The following is a 22,616-nucleotide window of genomic DNA, read 5'->3' as shown; positions in this document are numbered from 1 at the left end:
ACGAGATTTTTAGTTATATGTATTATTAGTGTTATGTCATTTAAAGGATATCTACAGCTGCAATAAAATTTTAACTTATCCAAAAGCTGTTTTCTTTTGGTTATTTTGCTTTCAAAATGGAAAGTGGATAATTATAACTTCCCTGTTTTGGCTATTTAAAAATGGCTTTGGTTTTACCAAAAAAAAAAAATACAAGAAAAGCATGTGATCCAAGTCCTAACTCCTAGAACAATTATCACGCAGCTCATGCAAGTGAATAATTAATACTACTTGAAAATTCAACTGGGAGGAGTGCTTATCTGGAGCTGTACATAGTCTGCATTTCATTTTCCAACACTGCTAAATATTTGGGCTTACTTTTCTTTTCTCTTCTTTAGAAGAGCATGAGTTTCCACATGCTTGCTTGTGGGTAATTTAAGTTTTGTTTGAGAGCATATACGTGGCTTTTTTATATCTACTCAACTACTACGTGTAGCGTTTATGTTATTACAGAGGTGGGTTTTATTAGATTTCTGTACATCACAATTTACAGAGCTTCAGATATCTTCGTCTTCCTCGTCTCTTCAACTTGTGCAGGTGCTTTTCTTATTACTTAATATCAATTTTATTGTTTTCTATCTCTTTCTCCTTCTTTTTTGTTTCAAATTCGTTAAAACAGAGTGAATTAATTACAGATTTTCGAGTTAGCGTTTCATAGATGAAATTGGGATTTTTTTTTTTTCCGGAGATGAATTGAAATCAAGAAAACAAATTCTGTTTGTTAAACTATAGAAATCAGTTGATTTTTGTGTCTGCAAAGTACAAGAATGGATACGCTTCTCTGTGATGAACTTCTTCAAGAAATATTCCGCCGCCTTCCTTCGCCTCCGTTTCTTTCTTCGCTTTCTCGGTTTACTGTCTCTGTTACAATCTCAGCCATCGTAGATTCCTCCTATCATTTATTGTTTTCAATCTCTTCATCTTGTCCTAATCTCAAGTACCTCTGATTTATGTGATTCTGAGTTGAATTTGGAAAGTCTTTTGTTGTCTGGAATTAAAGCAAGAGATAATGGTGTTAGTTTTTTATGGAGAAATTGCAAAAAGGTGAGAACTTTAAAGCTGAAAAGCTGTGAAAGGCAGCACAAGAGTCGCTAAAGCGAAAAATTGTCCGACTTCATTTGAAAGAAAAGAGAAAACAAAGCTTATAGCAGCAGTCACCTATCCCAACTCCTGCATCTTAAAATCTATTGCTATTCCTAGAGAAGAAATGAGGAAACAAAACTTCGTCCGTTTGGTAAGTGATGCGAAGAGTTGGTGAGTTCGTTATGGATTGGAATATTAGATCTCTTGTTGTTATTAGCCAAGAGAAAAATCTAAAGCTGCTCAACTTTCCAAAGTAAAAGAATGAATCTAAATATGCTAAAATTATACACTGATAAAAAGTTACTCCTATTATCTATTTAAGTTGAGTTTTAGAGTTTGACCAGTGCAAAACATAACTTTGATCCCTTTCTAAATGCCCACAATTGCACCGAAGTACCAATTTTCAAAGCATTCCTTTTACTCACAGCATTCCAATATGTAGTCAACACATAACTTGAACTTGTTTTTCCATTACTTTTGTTCATATTCCACTTTCTCAAATTACTATCACATGTTTCAAGAGAAGGCTCAATCAACTTCACTTTCATCTCAGACACATTATTCCCATTCCGAGTGTCAAATATGCATCTTCTTTTGGTTTAAGAAAGTCATTACTCATTTGCCTTTGTGGTATTGAAAGTCTGCCCTCTCCAGGTATAATATCAGTCTCAAACAACCTCTTTTCTATGACCAATATTGCTGATTCAACTGAACCTCCAATTTCTGTAATTTTGTTCTTGAAGCTTGGTTGGTCGTTAATTACAACAGGAAGTGCAACCGTAACAATAAAGTTCCGTTCTTTTTTAGCATTTCTTTTCTTAAATATTTGGAGGGTTTTTTATGGAGAAATTACAAAAAGATGAGAACTTTAAAGTTGAAAAGCTGTGAAAATGTTGCTGATCAAAGTTCTTTTATAACATTTCTTTTCTTGAATATTTGGAGGGTCTTCAATCAATGGAATTAAGAAATTGTAGAGCAATTGTTGATGGGGTTTGTTAAAATTGGTGGCAGTAAAGAGGGGTTGCTTCACTTCTTGAGTCAAAGCAAATGTTGTACTAATTTACAAAAGCTTGATTTAAGATTGAGGAGTTTAAGATTATAATTAAAGTGAAATTACTTAAGCATGAATGATTTTGTTTTTGTTTGAGTTATTCTCAGGAAACTTCAGAGCTAATATTAGTTTTTGTTATCTATTTCTATCTCATTATTAGAATGGAAAAGCTTTTCCTTTTGATTGTAATTCTGTGTGCTTCTAGCTATGTCATTCATCACATATATATTGAATGAATAGTTTTTGGTTTCAAAGTTATTTTGATAGGTCTATGGCAGATGCAATTCAAGCATATACAGGGCCTAAAATCAAAGTTTAATATGAGACAGATCTGTAGCACTTCAATTTTAAATTTATTGTCATTTGTACTTCTCCGGCATTACGTGCGGATTTAATATATGAATTGTACATCTTCCTTTTATTTTATACAGGAAAAACCAACAGAATTCATACTTTGGGAAGTTTTTATTGATCATGATGGGAACGAACTACTGGAATAGCATAACGAATACCCAGTCATTCTTGCTTGAAAAATTAGCAAACCGAAGTCATCCTCAGGTAAACTACATATACAATAATATTTTACCCTTTTCCAAATATCAAACAATCAAATTAGAACTGAATATGCGAATAAAGGCAGGATTGACGAATAGTTCAGTACGACAATTGAAATTAATCCTCCATACCCGCCGGCTACTACTCTAAGGACATGGTATTGTAGATGTGCTTCTTTGTGAGTAACACATCCAAAAATAATGTTTCACTTTTACAAATGCATGAACATAGACAAAACTAATACAGGATTTTAACTTACCTGTAGGGCCAAACAAAATCGAGAGCTAATGCTTATTGCATACACGGCAAGTGAAACAGCCTCAACATGCTCTCTTCTGTTTGTTCCTTTTGAGGAAAAGGTCATACCAATTGCTAATATCCAACAGCAACCTCTGGTAAGAATAATAAAAAGTTTTATGCATTCTTCTGAGTTTTCAATTTTAATTTTTGTTTTGTTGGGTAATTGATCACGTCCAACTATGCCTTATAAAAAGGATTAAACGGTCGCTGCAAATATAATCCGGTTTACAAGTCCGGAGTCGAATCCCACAGAGAACTAAGGTTTAGCTACAACTGTTCACTATCACCAAGAAGACAAGCTCGAACAATTCCTAACTTATAGATATTAAGATTCTTGTGTTTAACTAATTAACTAACAAATTAAAATAGTAAATTAACAACTAACGACAGTGAGGGTTAGAGAAAAAAGATTAAGGAGGTATAGAGTTATGATTTCCCCTATTGTCGGAATCCTTCCCGCTATGTCTTCTATAATTTCGCCTAAGTATTCTCTACCGATCATGAGCACTCTTATTACCGTAAATCTCTCCCGAGTAATTACGACAATTTACTAGACGCACTCTCCCGAGCTACGCTAGCTGGCTTTTAATACAGCTCACTTCAGATCGCACCCAAGGCTTCGTTATCCCTAATCCCACATTTAAACCCTCGGTTATTGATCCCTCATATACTCTGGGAGTGGTGTAGTTCAACAATTACCTAAATATGCACTCTCTCCCGAGTTATGCATACTAAATAGGCACAGCTAATTGAGAGCTCTTCAATCCAACAGAATATAAACGTAGTTGAACAAATAGAGAAAAGCTATGGCTCAATTATATAAAAACATAACAAGAATTTATCCTACAAAAGGTTGTATCAAAACTCTAGATAACAAATTAGCTATTCATAATAGTATGTAAAACTACAATACTAAAAGTCATAATCAACAATGAAAAATAGGAAGAGGAAGGAAAAACTCGTAGAAGAATTCTCCGCCTTGCTCCCAATGTGTTCTTGCCTCCTTAGGTCGAATCTATGTCCAAAATATGTCCCCCTCCCTTCAAAATAGGTTTAGGACCCCTTTTATACAAGTTGGAATAGCGTAGGGCCGAAATAACCTTGTCCCGGACGAAATAGGACTTCTTTTTGACGCCTGGAGCGGCGCGGTCGCGGCCAAAACGCGGTAGGACCGCAACCAGACAAGCTCTCTGATTTCTGCAGCGGTTGCGGTTTCGACCGCGTTTTTCACCCTGTTCCGTTTGGAAATTGGAAAAACGTAAAACATGAAAGTTGTAACCCTTTGAATTAGCTTTCTAACCATATATTGTGGAGCCCAAATGGAGTTCTGAGAAAAAAGTTATGTCTATTTTACTAGACAGTGTGCAATATGCCTCCTCAAGTCTTCGTTCGTACTTAATTATCAAATTTGACCCCCGAACACGATCCCGGCTTAATTCCTTGAGCTTTTACTCAGACTTCAAAGCTTCAAATCACTTAAATTCATTCCATAACATCTATATAGCTCGGAATCACACCTACAAGGCATAAAACACACAATTAGTGCAAAACACTAGCGATTAAAGCGCAAACTGAATTAAAGTGCAGTAAATTCAAGTGTAATAAGCGACTAAAATATGAAATTATAGCCTATCATCAACACCCCACACTTAAACCATTGCTCGTCCTCGAGTAATCAAACTACACTTTTTTTATAAACACGACCTTTTTAAACAATTCTCCTAACTCATCACACCAAGAGTATTTAAAATAGACTAAGCACAAAAGCGTAACATCTTCACCTCAAAATTTGACTCACAAGTACCATACGTTATTCACAACTCACCCACTTACTCTAATATAGAGGTCACTGACATTACCTTTCCTTCATGAATCAAGTGCCCTCACACCACAAAAGAGAGTAGTTCCACACAATAAAATTTAAGAACACTTAGGAACTCAAGATAGAAAGAATTCACTCACTCTCAGAAATAACATTCATATGCCACAAAAGATGCACCATAAGCTTGCCCGTAGTGTACTACTCCACTAATCGAGCTCATTCAATCTTGGATCAATTAGGACTTTATTTGGTTGTAATGTAGGCTACGGGACGGGTAGGATACATTTAGATATAAGAGTGACTACACCTCCCTAAGCACTTTAATACATATACTTTAACATTCAAACCCCATACTTATGTCAAACCAAACTCCACCTTCACATGTAAATTACCCCATTCTTCTTTAAGCACACTTACGTCAAGAACCACCACTTATCAAGGAAATATTTTTTTTTACAACAATCCAACTATATTTTTTTCAATTCAAGTGGCTCTTCCTTTTTCAAAACAGAGCATCTTTCTCCTTATTCAATTAGTTCCACTCAAAAGCCAAACCAACCACCCCACACTTTAACTTTTACAAAGTAATAACAATTCAAGTGCTCATGAGAGGTGAAAAGGTTTAAATAGATGGTTAATTCAAACAAATGGGTAAGGCTTGTAATGTGGTTGCCAAGGAAACAGGATTACAGGCTCAAAGGGGTTAACTACGATACATAACAATTAGGTGAGTAAAATATGATTATATGGCTCAATAAGAAATGCTTATATCACTTCCAAGACTGAACAAAACTACTATTTCGCTTTGCAAACACACGGGGCAAGTTCTAGGCATCAAATGCAATGCACAGAATAACACAAAACCTTACACACACATGGCACATAACTCACTCAGGATTGGATTCATCAAGACACCCTAGTCAAAGCAGTTAAGCAAAGTTAAAATCATACAATTTAAGGTACTTCTACAAGAGTCAAAAACTGAGCCTAAGCGTCACAACCAAAGTACTCACTGTTCTCAAGGCATAACCAAGTCAAGAGATATTGCTTCAATTCAAAGCACAACACAATGGTTCTTATTCCTTAAAAAAAAACTAACTACACCCGGTTCAAATAAAACTCTTGGAAAAGAACCGTGGTTTAAAGAAAAACCAAGGGGTAATTGCTACACTACCTAACATAAAACAAAAAATCTTTTTGGTATTTTCTTTAGACTTACTTCCCTCAAGAAAACTGTCTAGAAGATCCGTCATCAGGAAAAGTCCAATCTTTTAAAAAAAAATTATTTGATTAAACGAACACAGCTAAAGTAGCATGAAAAGTCACCCAGATAATCTCCTCACCCCACACTTAAAATTATGCATTGTCCCCAATGCACACCCATACATACAAGAGGGTAAAAGAAACTCCCTGGCAGGCCAAAAGCCGAAGCACTAGCAGTTCATGGGGTACTCAGACTTCTCCCAAGCTTGGTCCTTCGTGTGGGTACCTCACACTTAGTTCCAGCCATTTGGTTTGCTGATGCATCCTTCCAATACCTTTGCTTTCCATGCTCCTAGAAAATAAAAAAATTGACACTACAAAATAATACAATTAAAATAATTAAAAAAAAGCAATAAAGCTGGGTTGCCTCCCAACAAGCGCTTGATTTAACGTCACGGCACGACGTGAATCACTTTCTGCCTCCACTTTGAACTTATGAACCGGACCCCAAGTTTTGATTCTGCTCTATGATCATGCTCCTGGGGTGGTGGAACGAATCTGACTGGCCCAATAAAATAATGTAGTATTCTGCACTTCTTGGCCTTTATATGAGGTGTGTAATCCCGACTTTCTGGCAAGAAGAATTCCAGAATGCAAGCACTTTGTTCCTCATTCCTTGACTCCTCAAATGGATCGGACGACTCTATTTCCATATCATCATCTAAACACAATGTGGAAAAATGCTTGGAGTGAGGACCAATGCGCCCAACTACATGAACATTGGGACTATCTACATTCTCAACACTAATGACAATAGAGTCAACTAAATATGTATCCTCAATATCCTTGGTTGACTCTAGTATCTCTTCTACAACATCGACATCCTCAAAATCTAATGTGATTGATTGTTGGTGTTCTACTCTAGCCTCCTCCTCTAGCTCATCAGTTTCTGTATCTAATTCACGCTCTTCTTGGATACTATTCACAATATTGACTTGTTGAGCATTAAAAACTTCAACCACTTGACTCATGTGAACTTTCAAGTTGTGAATAGTTTCCTCCTGCCTTTCTATCCGCAGTAGTAATTTACTCTGTTGTTCCAAAATGCACTTTAACATATCTTCGAGCTTCTTTAGGTCAGCTTCCCTAGGTTCTTTGTTCCTATGAACTTCACCAGAAAAAGAAGAACCATCAAAGTAAGGGGTTGGGGAAGGTAAGAAATATAAGCACAACCGTGAAAGTGACCATCTTGACCACCACACATATCACACACATTCCACACATAAGATTGAGTTGGTGCACAAAACTCGCTCTCAGGAATATTTTGATAATTTTGCCCTGGGTGGTTTCCTTCACAATATGCATAAGGAGGATCAAAAGTAGAATTACCAATAACAAAATTCTCATAATTCCATGATGTCATGTTTCTCAAATAAACAAATAAAACTAAAATAAAAATCAAATAATAAAATAAAAGTTCAAACTTGAAACCTAGCAATATGTACACCTACAACTACACCGTTAGTTCCCCGGCAACGGCGCCAAAATTTGATCACGCCCAACTATTCCTTATAAAAAGGACTAAGCGGTCGCTGCAAATATAATCCGGTTTACAAGTCCAGAGTCGAATCCCACAGAGAATTAAGATTTAGCTACAGTTGTTCACTATCACCAAGAAGACAAGCTTGAACAATTCCTAACTTATAGATATTAAGATTCTTGTGTTTAACTAATTAACTAACAAATTAAAATAGTAAATTAACAACTAGCGACACTGGGGTTAGAGAAAAGATTAAGGAGGTCTAGAGTTATGATTTCCCCTATTGTCGAAATCCTTCCCGCTATGTCTTCTATAATTTCGCCTAAGTATTCTCTACCGATCATGAGCACTCTTATTACCGTAAATCTCTCCCGAGTAATTACGACAATTTACTAGACGCACTCTCCCGAGCTACGCTAGCTGGCTTTTAATACAGCTCACTTCAGATCGCACCCAAGGCTTTGTTATCCCTAATCCCGCATTTAAACCCTCGGTTATTGATCCCTCATATACTCTGAAGTGGTGTTGTTCAACAATTACCTAAATATGCACTCTCTCCTGAGTTATGCATACTAAATAGGCACAGCTAATTGAGATCTCTTCAATCAACCAGAATATAAACGTAGTTGAACAAATAGAGAAAAGCTATGGCTCAATTATATAAAAACATAACAAGAATTTATCCTATAAAAGGTTGTATCAAAACTCTAGATAACAAATTAGCTATTCATAATAGTATGTAAAACTACAATACTAAAAGTCATAACCAACAATGAAAAATAGGAAGAGGAAGGAAAAACTCGTAGAAGAATTCTCCGCCTTGCTCCCAATGTGTTCTTGCCTCCTTAGGTCGAATCTATGTCCAAAATATGTCCCCCTCCCTTCAAAATAGGTTTAGGACCCCTTTTATACAAGTTGGAATAGTGTAGGACCGAAATAACCTTGTCCCGGACGAAATAGGACTTCTTTTTGACGCCTGGAGCGGCGCGGTCGCGGCCAAAACGCGGTAGGACCGCGACCAGACAAGCTCTCTAATTTCTGCAGCCGTCGCGGTTTCGACCGCATTTTTCACCCTGTTCCGTTTGGAATTTGAAAAAACATAAAACATGAAAATTGTATCCCTTCGAATTAAATTTCCAACCATATATTGTGGAGCCCAAATGTAGTTCTGAGCAAAAAGTTATGTCTATTTTACTAGACAGTGCGCAATATGCCTCCTCAAGTCTTCGTTCGTACTTAATTATCAAATTTGACCCCCGAACACGATCCCGACTTAATTCCTTGAGCTTTTACTCAAACTTCAAAGCTTCAAATCACTTAAATTCATTCCATAACATCTATATAGCTCGGAATCACACCTATAAGGCATAAAACAACAATTAGTGCAAAACACTAGCGATTAAAGCGCAAACTCAATTAAAGTGCAGTAAATTCGAGTATAATAAGCGACTAAAATATGCAATTATAGCCTATCATCAGTAATCTTGAAGTTTCTTATAAAGACCCATAATATAATGCAATATGAGAAGGCTAAAAAGCATTGTGTGCTGATTCTGTTCATTCAGGTATTTCGCCCAATGTTATCATTCATGTGTACAGTGCTGCATACTATTTCTCCTTTGATATCCAACATGTGGTTTATGGTAATATGACCTCATGGTGTAATTTAACTGATGTGTGTCATGAAGGGTTGGCTATATTGTTTTCTTGGGAATGTACTCCCTAGCACTGTGTTGAAGATGCTAAATTTCAATTAACTGGATTTTTGAAATTAAGGGCAAGCTTACAATAGCGATTTTGATAAATAGATAATGTTGTATTTGTCTACTGAGTTAACCAATAATGTCCTCTTTGGAAAGAGATAAATTAGGAAAAGATAAATATGTTAAAATATTTTACATCTTGACACGTTCTTTTATAGCTACTCTAACATCTTGCTTATGTTTTTCACTCAACCATATTATTCTTCATTGTTATTGAATTAGGAGACCAGTAATCTTAGAAACATAAGATTATCAACACTTAAAGAAAAGATAATCAATTCACGAACAACTGCTGTTGCAAGGAGGTGAATTTAAGTGAATGAATGTCATTGTTTTACTTTTGTAGTATGTTTAATGGTTTAATCTTTTCCCGGATATATTACCTTAATCATTTGGCATCATAATTGTCTGAGAATACTTTGCTACCAACAAATTTAGCATTTAAAAAGATAATTCAGTTGAGTGCACTGTGTTGATTTTGACACCACTGAAAGGTCTTCTATTACTGTTTTGGGCTGCCGTTGCAGCCACCTTTTACTACTATTTTTGAATATGGTTGGTTCAACTGGTTATAGATCAAAATCTATTACCGCCTCGAAAATGTATTCATCTTTATTTCTATCGGTGTATAGATTGTGTTGTCTGGCACTGATTACAAGCAATCTTACTAAAGATACTAAGTATTAAAATTATAAATAATAGTCCCTTGAAATAACTGTTCCAAATAGAAATTCAAAAGGGTATGATATGTAGTTATTTTGTGCACTCCTCCAATTTTTTCTTTGCTATATCTCTGTAAAATCACAGCTAATCAATTAGCCTGCCTGTGAAGAGCTGTTAAACTTGCACGAAAAAACTCTTTCTGGTTTTCTTTCTTTGTTTGTTTTTTCTTCATACCCATGTCAAATATTTACGATTGTGAGTATTTGTTAGCTCTAAGAATGAGAGCTTAGGACATTACAAAAAGTTAATTCTTTTTTATCTTTATTATTTTCTCCAGGAAAGCTTTTTAATTCCTTACAAGGTCTTATGTTTCTGGAGGCCTTTTGAGACTGAGGGCTTGTGGCTTGATTAGACCAATTAATGGTTTGTTAAATCAATCTCCCTGCTATTTACTCTGTTTAGCTCTTCTCCTGTGCAGCCACCCCCCCTCCCCCACAAAAAAAAAGCTTCGTGACTGCTTACAGAGTTAGTTTATTCTTGCTGACTACGGGAAAGTAATTTAATTTTAAATTTATTACTGAATGCATTTGTGGTTATTAGATATTTTCGGATAGTTCTCATTATACATCATGTGAGCTATTAAAAATTTTATGACATAGACTTTCTTATATCAATTTTCTAACTTGCTGAATCTCAGAATGCTTACTCTTAATACGATGATAATTGCTTAAAGTATTACATACCTAGAAAAGATTGTGATAGCACACATTGCATTTCTTTTCCAAGTTGAATATGTTGAGATTCATGAAATCGCTTTATTTTTATGCATTTGAATGTCTCCTATTTTCTACAACCTTGACAACTTCACTAAGGCAGATGATATTCTCGTGCTTCTTTGTTTACAGGTCTTATTTTTGTCAATACATGCTCAGAAGAAGCCAAGAAGACTAAACACAATAGTTTCATGCAGCATCGTTACGTAATATGTAGATAGTTAGCTAATATATAAATAGCTATGCTGTATATGATGTTGTCCGAACCATTTACTGTCATGGATATAAAAGTGTATATTTTGATCTAAATATATGTCCATAATAGCCAGCAGTTAAGCACATAGAGTTGCCTACCTGATGTGCAACTTTTATTATATGCAATTCCAAATCAATACACATATGATGTTGTATAGCTGATTCAATCCTAATAGTTTCAACTTTCACAATATTGGGCATGTGGTGGCACAGTCCATCCCTAACTAGTATATTTATATTAGTATATTAGAAGCGCTTGAGTTTCGACGTGTCTGTTTAGTGTCTATTTCAAAAGTTTGAGGGCAATTTAGTCATTTAACATTACTTTTGTTGTATCATATATATACGTGGCTTTGTTTGCCTACCCATAAGTGTCTACCTGTAATTGTTATATGACTCCAGGTGTGCATCTCTTTTCTTTAACATCTTAATTCACTTTTCTCTCTTTCTACTCAATATCCCAATCTGGATTTTTTCTAGGCATGCACGAAGAAAAAGCAGTACAGCAACAATTCACCACAATCAAAGCGTAGCACCGAGAAAGGGCAAAAACCAGGTGATGATCCCTTTTTGAGTTGAAATTTGAGTTTGGTCTTAAGTCTTTATGCTCGATTATTGCCCTATTCCAGCTTTTCCTTAAGTTTCTTCTTCACTCTGGCCATTAGCTTGTACTTGATTTCTACATTTTTTCATTTGCTCTTTGGTTTTGTGGTTTATCATTTATGTGAATTCTGCGGAGTTTTTTGGTGATGGGATTTTGATGATATGTGTTGGTTTTTGCAGTTTCCTTCTTTGTGTTTTTGCTCTGTTCTATTTCCTTTATATGGCGATGAGATTTTGATAGATATCTTTTGTTTTTCTTCTTATTTTGGACTATTTTGATAGTTGTGTGAAATTGATGAAGGGTTGTTGTGATTACTTTGCCCTAATTGTTTTGGGATGGCTAATTCATATCGCACTTTCATATATTTCCCTGAAATTGCATGCCATATGTTCGACCAATTGGCTGAATGACATTGGAGCCTTAGAACTAACAATTAAATACGCTCAAAACTGTTTTCAGTCGATATGTTTTGCAATACTTGTTTTAAAATATGCGCTGGTGCACATAGGAAGCGGTGATGTATTTGTACGATGACAGCAACAGCCTCTTTCTTTCTTCACCTTCAACTAATGCTTCTTCAGTTTTTTACATACTTACCAATACACTTTTGCACTGAAAAGAGTACGCCTCTCTTCCATTTGCTTCTAAAGGATGCTGATTCCACGTGTCTTTCAATTCAACAGAGACAACATATTACCTTTTCCTAATATTGCAACTTAGTTGTTTTCTCTGGTTCATCGCTTTCTTCTTATCTATCTTGGGTCCATTTCTATTATTTTTGCTCTCTATGCTTTTGTTGGAATTTTTTGGGTATCTGGTTTGCTTCTATCGGCATATTCTGTATGTGTTCGTCGACTTCTTTTTCCTGGGTTTTGTGAGTTTGCTTCTGCGATTTCCTTTGGTGTATCTGCTATCTCAGTTTTGGTGCGTATTCCATTTTTTTTCGAATATTCATGTGTTATCACATTATTTTGTGATTGTAACACTTTATCAGATCTAGCCTGATACGCAGATCACTTTATTTGTTTTTCTATTTCTGAATTATTTTATATGTGAAAATATTATTTTTGAATGTCTGATTTTGACTCCGTAACTATCTGCTTTAAGGTTTCAAGAGATTTCAAAAATCATATTTCAGGTGGTGGGACCAACTGTTTCAACGAGGAAGTACCAGGTGAATGGGAAAAATGTTTTCAATTATGTTCTGTCAATATGTAAGTTCATACATGGCAGAGTATGATAAATTAATACCTCCTAATGTGTTTTAACATCTTTTCCCCAGGGGGCAAATTCTTAGAGGCAGACTAAGGTTCTAAAGTGGATTGAAGCTCACATTAGAGTTGTCCACATAAGCTATCAAAACTTTATGAAATCAGAATTGTGTTACAGAAAGAATTATGCTTTGAACTCTTTCTTCCTTTTGCAGGAATATTATGGCTAAAGATGGACCAAGATGTATAAAGACAAGTAAGTTTGCCCATTTGTCATTGCATGTTTGACTGTTGTTATATGTAAATTTTCACATTCAGATTCGGGGTTTGGATATAATACTTTATCTATGAACTCCTTGCATTTGGAATTTATATATGAGGATGGAACATATTCTTGGATATTATAAAATTAGCAAAATCTAGCTATTGATATATTTTAATTTTCCTTTTCCTCTAACAGAGATGCATAATATCCCGTTCCCTTTCCTCTCCTTTAGGAGAGTAACTTGATAAAGTATAACAATCTTTGCTAAAACTATCAATGTAGATATGTCCAGAACTTGAAGCAAACTACTTAAATAAAGTTTATCTGCGGAACACTCTCCTCCTATGCATTCACTAGAGCATAAGCAACTAAACTTCAAGCTTTTTCTGTTCTGCTTATAATAATAGGGAGGCGAAATAAGTGGATAATCTAATCATATTGGTGAGTTAGTATACAATTAGCTCTAGGTTCTGTTGACTCAAGTCTCAAGTTATGTGGACACATGCTTATGATGTGTCGTAACCAAGTTAAAAGAAGAATTTTACAATTGAAAGATCTCATAACGGTATAATAAAATAAATGAACAAGACTGGATGGTACAGGAAATGTAGTTTTCTTTTCTGATGACCTAGATATTGGCGAACCCTTGGGACCAACTGCAACCTTCTATAATCGTGAAATTTAAATATCATGCTTAGTTCGCATGGCACAGGGCTCGAACTTGTGGGATAAGCTACAATTCCTCAATCTTTGCCACTTGAACTACACTCTCGGGCTGATATACCTGACGTATTGCCAATGTGCATCTTCACTTGCTCAACATTAGGTTCATACGACATAGAATGACCGTAGGAACTAGGAAGTGACCACAACAACTCAAGTTTATGTTTATCTAATGAAATATGACAACATAATGATTTTGAAAGAGAGATTTTGAGTGTTGGTGTTAATATATGACTCCATGGCTATTATATATTGATATTTTGCTTATCCTTTTTAAATTCAATAGCAAATTAAAAGTTTCGCACCAACACACATCATCAGTTATAAATAATAACAAAAATTCAATACAAAAATATAGAAAAAGTAGACTAACACGCAAAATGACCACCAAGTCAATTCTTTTAGTTACCAATGTTGTCAAATTTTGAATGGAGTGAGTTTTTTGGTCTGAACTTAAGTCTTAAGGTTTTGCTACATTGCTTAACTTACTATATTATTTTAGAGTTGCTTTTTGTATTTCTTGTCAAGAAAAGTTGAAGCTTTTGTTCATTATTTCAATTAGTAGATACTAAATGGAGCTATTTTCATATCTAAACATCCTTACCAAAAGTATGTTTAGTCTTTATATAATGGATATGAAAGTTTAATACGAGTAGCTATATCTCTAAAGCAAGGACATGCCTTTTCGGTATAAGTGGTTGTTGTAAGATAATTAGAAGCATAACATCTATCTGCTTTGAGGAGGTGGTCCACGCGTGAAGGTGGGACGGTTTGATGAATTAATGGTCACTGGAATGAGTGTTGCTAGGATCTCTGTTGATGCAGCCCCGGTGCATGCTTTAGTAGGAAATGCATTTACTTAACTGGTTCAAGATGCTGCATCTGCGCATAGGTTTACTTATTGCTTTTGAAGTGAGTTAGAAGCTGGCACTTATTATGCTTGCTAATACCAGTAGTTGAATAAATGGGTATGATCAAATCAAATTCATGAAAGAGTTCAATCAAATGCACGAGTTTGTTTGAGTTGCTGGTAAAATTAAAACATATGGATAATCAAGTCTGTGAGTTGCTCTCGAACACCAGTTGAATAAATAGACTAGCCAAGATAGAAAGCTTGCTAATAGTATCTCAGATGGTTAAATCATTATTACTTTGATGTTAATGTTACTGACTAATCTTATTTTTCACAGATTATGTTTGAGGAAGCAAGTTAAGTTTTGAATGATGTTGTTGGGAGCATAAGAATTGTTGCGTCATTTTGTGCGAAAGAGAAGGTCATGGAAATGTGTAGATAACAGAGCCAAGAGCCAAGGCCTACTGAATGCAAGAAAAAGTAAGATTTCTTAATTGCAAGTAAGGTGTGATCTGTCAATTGCTTCTGTTCTATCTTATGCAGACTTGCAAAATAACTTTTTTGGGCGTTTTCGTGCATCTCTGATGCCGCTTGTTTTATTATTATTTTTTCCTAAAATTTTAGTTGAAGCTTGTTAAGAGGGCTAATTTGTAGTATTTTGCAGCTTGACAAGTTTTTTTCCCTCTGATGATGGCAACTATATTTATGTCCCAGTCAAGCTCATTGGCACCAAGTATAGCCAAGGGTGGCTGTGCTTCAATATGTGCTATTCCGAACAAGAAATCGGAATATTCAAGTGATGATTCTGGTATTACACAGGACACTCTGAAAGGGAGATTTTGAGCTATAATATGCAGCCTTCAGGTATCCATGAAAGCTAGATATTTAAATTTGGGGGACCGTTGCTTGATCATTCGCTGTGGAAAGCTGAATAGACAATTTGATTCCATTTATTTGAAGTCTTCTTTCTCTTGGAAAAAAAAATGACAAAGATCTTTACTACTGGATAATTTATTGGTGAAGTATGAATGGGATGCAAATCTATGAATTTTGGAGTATTTAGAATTTAAGAGATCTTCGGATGCGGTTCTTAGTTCAGTTCGAGATATGAATTCGGTCTTACATTGTCAAATGTCAAGTATGATTTTGCAATGAAAATTTGCAATCAAAGTTGAATGCTACGTCATTTGAAATATCTTATCTTTCATTTTTTCTAAATATTTATGGGCAGGAAGCATCAAGGCAGCTCAAGTACAAGAATTGAAAGAGAATCTGGATAGCCATCATTTACTAGTGTTTTGTGGAGCTTAAGGAAAGAGAGAGATCTACACATGTCCGAAGCCACAGTTGATGTTATTAAATTAGACTATTCTATTTTAGTTCAAAATCATATGAACATCATTTATCTTTGACGATTTATATGATGTTGTATTGTGATTTTGTCTTCATCTAATTTGATGAAATTTTTATTCTCTGCGAATCCAAAACCAAAAGAAATTGATAATAATAGTTTTAACTTTCAAAATATTGGGCCCGTGCTGGCACGGGCTATCCTTACCTAGTCTATTATATAGAAGAGGAGTTTCGACGTGTGTTTCATGTCTTTTTTATAAAGCTCGAGGGTAATTTAGTCATTCGCATAAGCTCCTACAAATTTCCTGTACGTGGCTAGGTTTGTGTACGCAAAACTATACGTGTAATTTTTATATAATTCCACCTGTATTTTAAGAAGATTGTCACGTTAGGTTTTTCATTAATTTCTTTCAGATTACTTCTCAGTTTACAGTCTTCCATGTTCCTTTTCTCGCTCAAATTGCAGGTATGTTTCACTTTCAATCAATTTTTCCCATATTTTTTTCTCCTTTTTCCTATGTTCTTTTCACTCAGGGTTTTTCTCCATCTGCTATGAATTGTGTTGATTTTCTCTGCACTCTGTTGGTATGTTGGCAGATATGTGTTGGTTTCCTTCAAACAAGAATTTGATAAAGCACAAATAGTCTATGTATTGCTTCCTATTTTCTTGATTTCTCAGTTGCTTGTCCCTTATTAATTTTTTTGTTTCTATTATGTTGCGCCTTTTTCCAATTTTTGAGTTGCGCCTCCCTATTTCTGATGTTTTTGTTGTTTTGTTTATTTCATCAGAAATAGTTTTATTCTCATTCTTTCGCTCAAGTGCTTTGTTATTTTTTTTTTCAGTTTTCATCTGGTACTTAATTCTTCTTTTTTAGTTGCAGTTATCTGATAGTGTTGGTGATTTATTATCTTCCGGTCCTTCTTGACTATCCGAACCAAGTAAATGTTCAGAGTGATTCGGTGTAAGCAGGGTTGGAGTTTTCAGACCGCTGATTGGCAATTTTGAGGTACATCCCTTTTAATTATAGTAATGGATGGAAGTTTACATGGGCTAATACTGAGATGTGGTTTGTATGTGGTTTGGAGTTATCTTTTGTGGTCTTAAATTTTAGCTCCTCCATTTACTGAATTCTTCGTCTTCTTTTTTCTTCAATCTCGCTCCCAATATTGATTATCATCTCCATTCTCTTGCTTCATCTTGCCCAATTCTCTGTTTCTGTTGTCTTCCTTCTTCCATTATAATCTGGCCAACGTTTTGTGCAATTCCGAGCCCTTTCCATCACTCCATCAGCCCTGCTTTCCACCAAGAGATTGGAAGGTGCAACTTAAAGAGAGAAACTTGCTTTCTTCTTGTGTTGGTCTGGAATCTTTAATCTTGAATTCATAATTTTCCCTGGATAAAAAAATTTCCCCAATTTCATCCATCAAAATCCTAACTCGAAAATTTCCCAAATCTTCTTGAATATATACAAAATCAATATTTGATCCAGTTTAATTTGTTGATTTGTCTTTGCGTCAATGATTACTGTGAGCATATTCGTTAGATGTTACTTATTATTAAAAAGTCTGTGGTAATTGTTTTCTTAATTTCTTGAAGTGGTTGATGCATAGGGCACTATGGCTGTGTTGATAAAAAATGCACTTTATCTGAAAAGGATTACTGTTCACCTCTGTCTAATTTTCTTTCATGTGTTACAAGAGATGATCTATACAATGAGAATGACTAATGGATGCATACCTACGTACAATGCCGTGCCGTTTAAAGTAATGATAATAGACTGGATACATGTCAAATTTTAGATTGTGAATCTAACCATTATGGTCCCTATAGGCAGCATACTGGACTATTATGAAGCAAATAAGCTTGACCTTAATAAAGTGAATATTTTTACTTGCTAAGAGTAATAAGGGAATATACGACGGATTAGAAAATCACTAAAATTGACTTTAGTCACTAAGAAATCAACATGTTTAATCAATGTTTTGGATATCATTTTGATGATTGTATGTATTGATGAGTATTGAAGCTACAAGTCCTTGCTCAGATGATCATCTTTTGTTCTTGCTCAGTTGAACATCTTTTAGTTTGCATATAGTTGTTGCCTGTGACTTTTACTTTGATAGTTCTTAGTCCCTATCTAGCAGATACTCCGTACATCCCAAAAGAAAAAGAATTATTTTGATCTTTATGGTTGGAGGTGGTTGATGTGTGTTTTAGAGTGGAGGTGGATAGGAAAGCATTCTTTTAGTTTCTTTATTCTCATAACTGTAAATATAGGAATGCTTTGTACCATGGATTCTATTGAAAGGGTCCTCCAAATAACATAGTTAATTGTTTTCACAATTGTTTTAACTTGGAGGCTAGAAGAAAAATTATTTTTTGCTAATTTTCTTGACCATGTTAGCTGGACTATGCCGTAATGCATACAAAATTAGTTGTCAGCTTCACATTTAATAAGGATATTTCTTTCCTATAAGAATATTGAGTCTGGTCCAGTGAGACATCAAGTGCTTCTGTAAAGGATTGGAATACCATACATTTTAGAGTTTATCAATTTGCTCTTTAAGTTAAAGAATTAGTTTTTATATTTTGCTAATACAAGCACAAACCATATCCTGTTTGAATGTCTTCTTTATATATGGAAGTAAAACTGTGTGTAAGATCTATTCGAAATAGCCATCTTACATGTCACTTTTGTCAATGGGGAACTTTATACCTTGGATAGTATTCGTAAACTTTTTTTGTTTTGTAAAGGCTCATTTAAGTTTATTGACCATCCAACAGTGCATGAGTTCAGACTGTATATATCTATTATTGAGAGATCTTCCCTTCCACACCAGATTAAGAGGTGAAACATACCCAACATGGTGCTAATATGAATACAATGATCAGGATCTGTAAGGGCTTGTCTGTTCGCATATCTATTTTTTTTCCTTTTTCATGTTGTATTAAAGAGCCTCTAACAATATCTTTATTGTATTTGATCGTGCAGGTATGTCTTAGTTTAGAAGCTACCTCACTCATAAAGTAATATGAGAGTAATATGATGGTTAATATAAGATAGTAGCACAACAGTTGAAACTTGCTGATAGGTTTGTTTCTTTTGAAGTAATATGTATCCGGTCTATTTGGAATATTGCATTTATGAGGATGAATCTCGCTATATATACATTCTCTATGCTTCAGGTCATATCTGTGCTCTTGGTGTTCTGTTAGGTTCTTTTACTTCTGAAATGATGACAATTTCCAGCACGGACCATAACCATCTATATATTAGAAGAGCCAGAGTTTCGACCTGGCTACTTCATGGCAACAAAAGTAAAGTTAAGGATATTTTAGTCATTTTAGTGTAAACTCTATGTGGCTTTTTTTACTGAACCCACATCATACACTTATCCTTATTTCGCTATTCTTCTTCATAGATAGCTTTCTTCTCTCTCGATCTTCCTCGGTGATGCCTCTGATTTTCAATGAATTTTACTGATAATACAGAACTAGGTATCTTTTTTTTGTGCTCAATTCAGGTTTTATTTTATTTTAATTTCAATTCAGTTAGATTTTTTAGGTTTTTCTGCTGTTGTATATAACTAAATTGCTATTTGTTCAATTTCAGAGTTAATTATGGAAAGAGCATTATGTAGCGAATAAGGTGAAGAAGGGGTCGAGATTGGTACGCTCAATGGACATGTCTCTCTTGATAATTTGAAGTAAGCTTTTTCTTTTGCACCATTCGTCTTTGATGACATGCAAAGCCTTTTTGCTACTCGAGTCACTAAGGTTTAGGAATTTATCCTATTGTTGAATTTGAGGGGTTCTGCTTCTTTGTTTTTGCAGGACTTTGTTATTGTAGAATAAAGGTATGTATATGTACTGCTAATAGATTTTCAGTGTTGTATATTTCCATATAGTTGGTATTTGTGTTGAAGCTAACGACCACTTTCGTTTCTCTATTTTCATGACTCGAATCTGATTTCTTAAATAAAAAATTCTTTGTCGCCAAGGTGTATGACAAAATTCTTCAATGAATTGGACTGTGTCTTTGGTTTCTTATGCATCCTCCGAAGGTAACAGAGAAAATAGAAAATTATGAATGCATGTACTATCATATTCTCAACAGGGGAGAGCCGAATGTTTGACACGGTTAGCATCTGTAATTCTTTACACCTTTTTCCTTTCTCCTTTTTCACCACACAGCATGAGATTAAAATTATAGAGAAAAACTTTGACGAGTTTCTGTTGTAACTGTGGATTTTCTGTATTTCATATTTTTTTTACGAATGAAATAAACTGATATTACCCAAATCTGTTGTGGGACTTGAAAATTTAAATGCGGTATAGAGAATTTCAGATTCTTGGAAGTATATTCTTGGTTCTCTTTCTTCTCATAGAAGCTCCTTATCGCTAGCTATATGTAATTGTGTCTCATTTGCTAAATTTTCATGAATTTCCAACACAATCACTCGGGAAAGTAATAGGCTCAAGTTTGCTTATAGGTATCTGTATTTGTATGGTCCCTTTGGATGGAACATTACCAAAAAATTACAAGTTAGTTGACTGATGTATGGAGCTTCTGTAAGGTGATTTCTTTGAAAAGATTCAAAGTATGGATTGCTTTATTTAGATGGAATTTGTATTAATATTTCACTACATGAGACAGTAACATTTAAACCTTAAGAATTTTGCTCCAATTTCTGCAATTTGTGATTGTAACTACTTGGACTTGTCTCATTTTTGTTCAAAAAAAGGGACAATTCACTGCATTCAAGTTATTTTTGCTTCTTGTATACAAGAAGTGATTAATTTGTGTTATTTTCTACTTTGATTAATAAATTTGGTACATTTGTCTGATCTTTTCATTCAAAGTTCAGTCCCTTTTGAAGAAGAGATACGGGATAGAGACCTAAGACTCCAATGAAGACTTCAACATCTTTCAGGATGAAAACATTCTTCTATAGTCGTGAACTTATAGGAAAACCTTGCCTTCTTCTTTAGGAAATAGTGGTAACAGGTTATGGTGGTTGGGGATATTTTGGTAGCATTTTCAGCATCAATGACGTCTTTGAACATTTGCAGCAAGGTAATATTTGGACTTTTCAGTTCAAGAATTAAATGTCTTTGTTGAATTTCGAATCTTTTACTTTTTCAAGAAAACATGTTTATGTTTTAAGATGATTGTTTGATTGAAGGATTCTATTGCATATAGCATAATTCTTTCATGGTTTTTGTTCTGTTTATGGATTATAAATCTTGTTAATGGAAGTTGTTTGGATTGAGTAATTCCTCTACATTGCAGAGATGATCTTCTTACTTTTTGGAGACACTAAATTCTGATAGAATTTCCTCTTGCTCTTCAGGTGATTTTCACTATATATTTTCTTTTTGTACAACTGTCTACTGTTTGGAAGAAAATAAAATTATATTTTGAGGTTTTCACACCATGCTAAAGTTTTATTTGACATATTTCTTCGATGATTTAATATTAGCTCACTCATGTTGTATAGACGAAATCTTTTCTGCCAAAGTTGGACCCAAAAACTTGAGATTGAGGGGAAGTCTCTACGAAGTGGAATGTAATGACAATGGAGATAGTTTGGGCAGGGGTAATTCTTTAATATATAATGACTATTGGCATGGTAGTTCCTTTACATGTAAAACTATATAGATACTATCATCTTTACACTTAAGCATCTAATTATCATATTGCGCAATGGATGTAAAGAATGTATTATTCGCCATAATGCAACATCATGATGATTATTTTGCTCCAAAATGTATGTAAATCGAGCAATTAACATGTCATATTGTGCGATATTGTCTATCTAAATTGATTCCAACTTATATGGATCAATTTTATGCTTTGCACTTTAGTATCAACGCAAAATTAACAAAAAAAAATAATAATTGCTTCAACTTTTACAATATTGGGCCCGTGCTGGCACGGGCTACCACTACCTAGTTTAACAATCAAAGATAACAACGAGAAAACTAATCACAATCACTCACTTGCCTATTTTTTTTTGATGGCTTTGGTTCTCCTAATGAAATACAAAAGCATGTGACCCAAGTTCAAACTCCTAGAATATTTATCATGCAGATCATGCTAGATGAATAATTAATACTAGTTGAAAGTTCAATGGGAAGTGCTTATCTCCGGCCCCTCCTTCCTTCCGCTATGATGATGGCCCATCTAGGCCGATGACAGGGACTCACCAGAACGAGAGAGGTATGCCTCCCTTGTTGTCTGCTTACAATTTTTGTCTGCTTACAATTTTTGTGCATCACCTATAGAAATAGTCTATGCCCTGGAGAAACTTGGAACCAAGGTGAAGTGGCTGCCAAAGATGAGGTCCGACCCGAGCACCAGAAAATCTGACGCCCTCTGCATATTCCACCAGAAACGCGGACACAAGACAGAAGATTGCATTGCCCTAAGGCAGGAGGTTATGAACATGTTGCAGCAAGGACATCTCAAAGAGTTGCTGAGTGACAAGGGGGGAACAACTTCGCCAGAGGTCGTGAACGCCAAGGCTCGCCGAAGCCGCCTCCACCGGCTCGTACC

General features: G+C 34.9%; 1 long non-coding RNA gene across 27 annotated transcripts; it reads left to right on the top strand.

Moving 5' to 3' along the window:
* Window positions 1–497: 497 nt before the first annotated feature.
* Window positions 498–21,827, top strand: LOC109240872. Of its 27 annotated transcripts, none has more exons than XR_002070155.1 (19): window positions 498–576; window positions 2,605–2,731; window positions 2,810–2,906; window positions 2,994–3,123; window positions 10,357–10,442; window positions 11,528–11,603; window positions 12,790–12,825; window positions 12,934–12,960; window positions 13,078–13,118; window positions 15,041–15,183; window positions 15,368–15,567; window positions 15,935–17,063; window positions 18,842–18,954; window positions 19,050–19,149; window positions 19,244–19,555; window positions 19,671–19,764; window positions 19,892–21,134; window positions 21,351–21,411; window positions 21,559–21,827. It is a non-coding gene; the product is annotated as an uncharacterized LOC109240872 (long non-coding RNA). The 27 variants fall into 27 exon arrangements; XR_002070150.1 differs by having other exon boundaries at window positions 12,934–12,990; XR_002070133.1 differs by having other exon boundaries at window positions 12,759–12,825; window positions 12,934–12,990.
* Window positions 21,828–22,616: the final 789 nt, after the last annotated feature.

Source organism: Nicotiana attenuata, unplaced genomic scaffold, assembly GCF_001879085.1.
Source record: "Nicotiana attenuata strain UT unplaced genomic scaffold, NIATTr2, whole genome shotgun sequence".
NCBI lineage: Eukaryota > Viridiplantae > Streptophyta > Magnoliopsida > Solanales > Solanaceae > Nicotiana > Nicotiana attenuata.
This window is presented reverse-complemented; position numbering and strand designations above follow the sequence as displayed.